The 7429-nt window shown below is 28.4% G+C and overlaps 1 pseudogene; it reads right to left on the bottom strand.

Moving 5' to 3' along the window:
• Positions 1-2805: 2805 nt before the first annotated feature.
• Positions 2806-6142, bottom strand: LOC125813203 (sesquiterpene synthase 9-like; annotated as a pseudogene).
• Positions 6143-7429: the final 1287 nt, after the last annotated feature.

Genomic DNA, 7429 nt, shown 5'->3' with positions numbered 1-7429 from the left:
CCTCCAACTGGGGGCATGAAAAAACCTAAGTGCAAGTATTTTCATTGCAAGATGCCAAACCATTAGAAGGCGCATTGTCCAGTTTTCTTAGCCAAGAAGAAAAACAATCCAGGTAACTCACTTTCACTCTTCGTTGAAACATATTTAGAGGTTGTTTCTACTAATTCATGGTATGTAGCCTCAGGATCCACTGATCATATCTGCACTACTTTGCAGGGGTTTCAAGAAACTTGCAAGCTGATTAGAGGTGAAGTTAGCATTTTTCATGCGGATGGTTCAACAACTCTACTTTTAGCAATAGAAAATATCTCCTTTTTTTTTGTTTGATAGTGGTAGAGTTTTAATTTTAAACCCGACCGGTAGATTTATGATTCTGGTTCATGAAATAAGTTAAGTATTGCTCTAAAAGAAACTAATCACTGAATCAAATTCGTCAGTAATTTAGTTTATTGATTAGTACCTGTAATCTTGACATGGGGAATTACATAAGTGTTTAATGGGGAATTTCGATACAAATAGAGGAGTGTAATTACGAATTTCTAGTGGAATGATTTGTAATTTATTATGGTAAGAATAATTCAAATTAATTATTTGAAATTATTTCCACAATAGGAAGCCTCGGTAATTAATTATGTGGTACTTTAGTCAATAAAATATCTTGCAATGTAAAATATCGAGTCAATACTCCTTAAAACAAATGAAATTGAAAATATAACATATGTTCTAAATTCAAAACAAAAAAAATTTAACATAATACTCTTATGTCAAATTTCAACATAACATACATAAATATGATTTAGATGAAAAGGAGGACGTAAGTCCATAACTTTATTTAACAATGAATTTCTACTTTAATTTAAAAATTAAAATATTTTTTAGATAATATGAAAAATTGCATGGAATCACATGAAGTAAAGGTTGAGAATAAGAAGGAAATGAAATATAAATAATATTAAATCAAATCAAAGACATAAAAACTTGTTTAGAATTTTCTAGTGTCTATACTGGTCAGAGACAAAGTTTGTTAGAATTTTCTATTGTTTATTATTTATATTTATACTGGCCAGGGAGATTTATTTTAGGAAAAAGAATCAGATATACTTATTCATTTTGTGATTAAGAATTGATATTATATTATTTCGTCAATAAGGTGATTTATATATATATTCTCATTATCTAACCAATAGAGTATACATATTTGAGTTTTTTCATTAATGAATTCATATTCACTGAATTAAAATTATTTGATTTTATTTTTAATTTAAATATTGCCAACTATTAAATATAAAATTTCCACCCATTAATTTTTAACACTCCAAAGTCCAAACCCACCCAACTAAAAAACACTCAGTCCCTACTCATTTATTCCATCATCGGCTTAATTTTATTCAATTCTATCGTAAAATGTTTGTTTTTTCTTCAAAATTTCTAACTTATTCTTGATTTAAATAGAGGAGAACAACAGTTTTGATACCTTAATCTTGAAACGTCAAAGGGTAAATGTAGCCAACAAGCAAAATGATATAAAGGTTAAATTAGAAGTGCCCGATGGCGAAAGGTTTTCAATTGATTCAACAAAAATATAGAATTCTAAAATGCAGCCGACCACATTCACAATGACGGAATAAAAAAGGGATTGAGTTTTTTTTTTTTTTTTTTTTGAAAATTGAGTTGGGTCTGAAGGGGTAAATATTAATGGGTGCGAGTTATTTCCAATGTCGTTATGAAAATATTCAAATTAAAAGAAAAGTTGAATGATTTTTTTTTAACTCAATGAATAAGTTGTGAACGAAAAGAGCAAAAATGTTTTTATTGAAAGTATTAATTTTTTTTTTTAAATTCAAATATGATTTTTATCATCCCGTTTGTTGAACTGTTTCATGGTTGAAAGCGGAGATTTTTCTATTTTATCCTTGAGAATTATTAGTCTTGAAAGTATACATTTGACCGACATAGGAAAACTAAATGATTAATATAATTCATGTTCACTGTTTAATTAATTAATTAAAATAAATTTTATAGAAAACTTGACTTCAAGAGAATACTAAAGTTAGAATGGTAAACTTACATAAGGTACGTGAAATCTAAAATGGTAACACTAACTGAGGTACTCATGTATTTACTTTGAAAAGAATCAATTCATGTTGACATTCAATTTTTGCCCGATTCATAATTTAAGTAATCTTCAAACTTTGTCAATTTCAAATAAGTTAAAACAATTATTTTTTACAAAAAGTCAAAAATATTTTCAGAGCAATTTTGCCATTTTGTAATAAACAATATAAGGTGTTTATATATATGGTATATATATTTTATAATATTCTGAATATGTTTTCTATATTTAAGCATGAATTTAAGTTAAAGTGTTGTGTTTTTTTCTTTATTTAAATCAGTTAATTCATAACTTAATTGATATACTTAAATTATTTATTTCAAATTAATTAATTTACATTATTAAATTAAGAAGCTTTTAAATTAATTGGATGCATAAATTATTCTTGTCCCAATTCTATCAAATTCAAACCTTCCAAGAACAAATCGTCTTCAATTATTTTTTATAGTAATTGTTGATAAGTTTGATATTTATAATAATGAAGGATACTTTAGTCAATTTAATGATTATTGCACGATACAATCAACCAAATGTGCTATTAAACCAAAACAAACGATACAATTTATTTAAAGTATATAATTATAAAATAATGTAATACAATACAATACAATATAATATGCATCACATATAAATAAAAGATCTTCAATTTATTGTATGGCTGATTTTGCTCCAATTCCTTGATGGTGTAATTTCATAATGATTTTCATATTTTGATAGATTCAACTAGTAACAAGCTAATCATATTTTTTAGTTTGCCTTTGGAGTTTGTATATGCATCTTCTTCTTTGTATAACATGTCCATCACACGTGCAAAATTTAAAACTCGTTCAAGGACAAATATTGGCACTTTAGTAGGACGGAGAAGTTCTTTGTTTACATCCTTCCATCTATTGATGACTTCTTTATGGTACTTCATGTATGCCTCTTGCTTTGAAGCTCCATATTCTTTCATGTAGCATTCAATAATTGAAGCTACATGTCCTCTTTCTTGTTCAGTCTACATAAAATAAATATCAACATCTTCAGTATAACTAAACTACTATAGTTTTAGCATTTCCTTTTATCATATTGTAAGATTCTTAGTTAATTCTTAAGTCAATTTAATATAAATCCACTATATACAATTTATTCCATCTGTATGCTTATGGAGGTATATTTGAAGCAAATCCGAACTGTTCTATATATTTTGTTTTTCGTGCTATTAAGAATTTACTACGTATATGGATTATAAGATGGAGAAATTGAGATAAATAGCCATTCAAGAAAATTGTAGCTAACAAATACATGTGTTTTGTATATTAATATATAATATATATTGTTGATACATATACAATCCCCTATTACATGTCATATTTCACTTTTTGAATGTCAATTTGAGTAATCTTAAAGAGTTAAAGAGTGAATTGTATTAATTTAATATTTTAAAATTATAATTTAAATATTCAAAAAACTACATTAAAAGTACTTCAAGATACCATTTTCTCATATTAATATGGTCAAAAAATATATCTCAAAATATTGATAAAAAAATAATACAATTTAAATCTCAAAAAATAAAACATGACAAATTTAATGAAACGAAGGGAGTATTTTTATTATTTTTTTTCAATTGGCTAAATGTCTAATTTGCCCTTGAGAAGTTATACTTACTTCATGTCCAATAATATCGTCCATTGCTCTACAAATCATTGAGGATGCTCGTACAATCAAAGGCTCATTCATTAACCATTCATAAGTCTGTTTGGGTATAAATTCCTCCATACCAACCAAGGAAGAAGCGGTTGCCATAAGACAGCCAGAGCTTACAAGTGCATTCTCCAAGTGCTCTTCACATTTTGGAATACAGCCACCATCTAACCATTGGGCTTCCTTTAAATAGGCACTCACCAAATTCTTCATCTAAAAAGAATTAATTAGAAGTATTGTTAGCTAGATAATAATTAAGTCGCAAAAGTATTCATTTATTTTCTTGAATTATACATAGGGGTGGGGAATGAGAAGTGGTTAAAGGGAATTCATTACAACGTGGAAAAATTCAGACAGCCATCCAATTGGACTACTAAAATTCCGCATATTACTTAACTGACATATTTATGTGGTTGGTTAAGCAATAATATTACCTCTTGTTTTGCATAGTATACACGGTCTGATTTACATTCTTTGGCCAATACTTGTTCCATTTCACTATAAACGTCTAGAAGGGCTTCATAAGCAGGTCTTAGATATGGCTCGATTGAATCGATTGCAGTGATATCCCATCTGAAAATTACAAACAAATCGATTTAATTTATGTCTTGTACATTAATTTCACAATAACAACATAAATACATGTTTAATTTTTCATATTCATTAATGAGGGATTGTAAAATAAGAAAGTTAATTTACTTATAAAGTTTGTGTTTTATACCTTTGGATTGCATCGGTGAAAGATGCAAGTTCATCAAGTGTTCCATAAGCATCATATGTATCATCAATAATAGAGCTCATCTTTAGTACTTTAGTCATCATTGTTCTAGCACGATTATATTTAGGCTCAAAAATACATTCCTAGTATCCAAAAGTAACACTCAACCAATCTGTCTCTTACATGTGACAATTTGTTTGCAAAATCCAAATCTTTCCACCACCTATATCATAAGATCGACGATTTAAATAATATATAATTGTATCATATATGAAGTAAGTACATACATAGATCAAATTATATAGATATCTTTGTACCTTGTAAGCTCACTAAGCTCTCTTTGGTGCATCTTTTGTAGCATGTTGAAATCCAATTTTGCAAATTTCAAAAGCAAATTGTCGTGTGCATCATTGTTTTCATAGGTGGATATGTATTTCCTAGCTCCCATCCTTGCTGCAGTCTTGTGAATAGGTTGGCTTAAGGTTTCAGTAATTTGAACCTTAATCGAGTCATTGTTCGAGTTGGAGAGCATAGATTCGAGATGAGTGATAGTAAAGATAAGAGCTTCTTCAAGAATTTCCTCCCCGCGTACTCTCAGATGTACTACTTCATGTAGACTCAATAATCCTTGAACATCATCAGTAAGGTTTTCTTTGAATTTTCCATCATGATCTATGAATTTCTTGAAGACATCTATTAATTAATATCGTCTTTTGATGTTAGCAGATATAAAGAAATTTAATTTGTTACAAGCCGTAACTAGACATAAACCTTCGTAAGAGTTTTTTGCTGCCAAAATTATTTACTCTGGTATTCTTTCCGTTCCAATTTATGTGATATAATAATTTGATTCAGCACAGAATTTAAGAAAGAAAAGAAGATTTGAAAAACGTGTACATGTGATAGTATTTGTGTGGCAGTAAAACTTTTGAAACATGCGACTTTAAACATGCCATAATATTTAATTTGTATTGTTATAAAAACTTAAATTCAAATTGTTGTTCAACATGCCATAACATTATATACCAAGCTATTAGAAATTGATTTTTATTGTGACTTAACAAATGTAAAGATAGAGCACATTTTACCAGAAGAGATGTAATGTCCTTGTTGCCTTAGCAGTCGAAAACGAAGAGCAACAACGTAAAGGTTGTCATCATTATTCTCACTCTGTAGTTGAGAATCAAAAATATTTTGAATGGATGTTTCGATTTCATTATGGAAATGATATGCTACTCCCAATCGTTGGATTGTGTCTATCAACACAAGTTTTTGAGTGCTATTATCACAAGTTTCCATCAACATTTTCCTGAATATTTCTTTTAACTCATCAACTTCAAGTTTCTCTTGGGTACTTATTTCCTGCAGGACATCCAAAATCAGTAAATGTCTTGCAGCATACTATATTAATTAATCGATTAAATATTATGTACGTTAAGTTTAGACAAAATAGTAAAAAAAAAGGTATAACATGCAAAATTAATTAGCAACAATATAATAAGGAAATTTTAAAGAAATAGTATGTGTTAACTCACAGGAGTATAAGAAAGGAAATGATATCCCCAAACAGTTGAGTGAAAATTAGCTAAGCGACGAGAATTATTATTAGGAGAAGTAGTAGCCATTGCTTCACTCTACTCTTTTTTTTTATCGAGATTTGTGGCTTTAAGTTGTGCTAATAGGATCACCTATTTATAATGTACGTACTAGTTACTACCACTTATTCTAGTACATTATATATATCAATCAATGCTTAGAGTCATCTGTCTTTTTCTTTTAAATGACATGATATAAACATTGCAAAAAATTAGTTAATAAGAATTTAAAGAAAAATTAGTGGATTCTTGAACATGATGAACTGTTATTATTTATGTTGTTTCGAAGAAATTTTCATTAGAATGATATTAAAGAGGAGTTTTTTTTATTTATTGAAATTGAAAAGGATGGTTAATTATGCAACAATTACAATAACATATCTGATATCATCTCATATAAGTGGAATTTGAGAAGGATAGGATGTATGCAGGCCTTATTTGTATCTTTGTCTGATAGAGAGGATGTTTACGATAGATCCTCGAATCAAGAAATCGTTCTTCAAAACATGGTTTGAAAGTATTGTAACAGTAAAAAGATATGATGAGAATTATATTTAAGAAACAAAAATATCGACAGTCAAAATATTAAAGATAATCAAAGTAAAAGAAATAACCATAGTTATAAAATTAAAGAAAAAGTAAATGCTAGCATAATACTAACAGGGAATAATGGTAAGGGGATATATAGGGGGTCTAGATTAGAACCTTACTCTACCACTAGCAAGAGATACAACGTTTGACAATATACAAACAATATACGAGTTCGAAGCTAAAAGGGCAACTTTTTTCTTTCAAAAAGCTAAAACGGCACATCAAAAAAAAAATTAACCAAAAAGGCAAAATCGCTCCGTCAGGAGTGATTTTCTTCTGACAAAAATTGACGTTGTCCGTTAAAAAAAAATAAAAATCGCTGCCTTAGCAGATCTCCTTAAAAAAAATAATCTTTTTTTCTTCAAAATCGCTGCGATTTTGGTTAACAATAGGCATGAATAGGCATTTTTATATTATTAATAATTAACAATAGGCTCATATAAGCATTTTTATATTATTAATAATTAACAATAGACATGAATAGGCATGAAAATAATAGTACTAGGCATGAAAAACGCTGCCCCTGCAGCGATGTTTTTGGACAAAGCAACGATTTTCAATAAAAAAAATTAAAAGAAAAAAAGTTTTTGGACAAAATCGTGTTAGGGCAGCGATTTTTAGTCATTGTGTTAGAGGGAAATCGCTTCGTCAGGAGCGATTTTGCCCTTTTGATTTTAAAAAAAATTAATGTGCCCTTTTGAAATTTTTGACAATTTTTTTTACCCT

The sequence above is a fragment of the Solanum verrucosum genome, unplaced genomic scaffold (genome assembly GCF_900185275.1).
Source record: "Solanum verrucosum unplaced genomic scaffold, falcon-dt-bn FXZP01000770.1, whole genome shotgun sequence".
NCBI classification, from domain to species: Eukaryota; Viridiplantae; Streptophyta; class Magnoliopsida; order Solanales; family Solanaceae; genus Solanum; species Solanum verrucosum.
The sequence above is the reverse complement of the archived record's forward strand: the minus strand, read 5'-3'. Positions and strand labels throughout refer to the sequence as shown.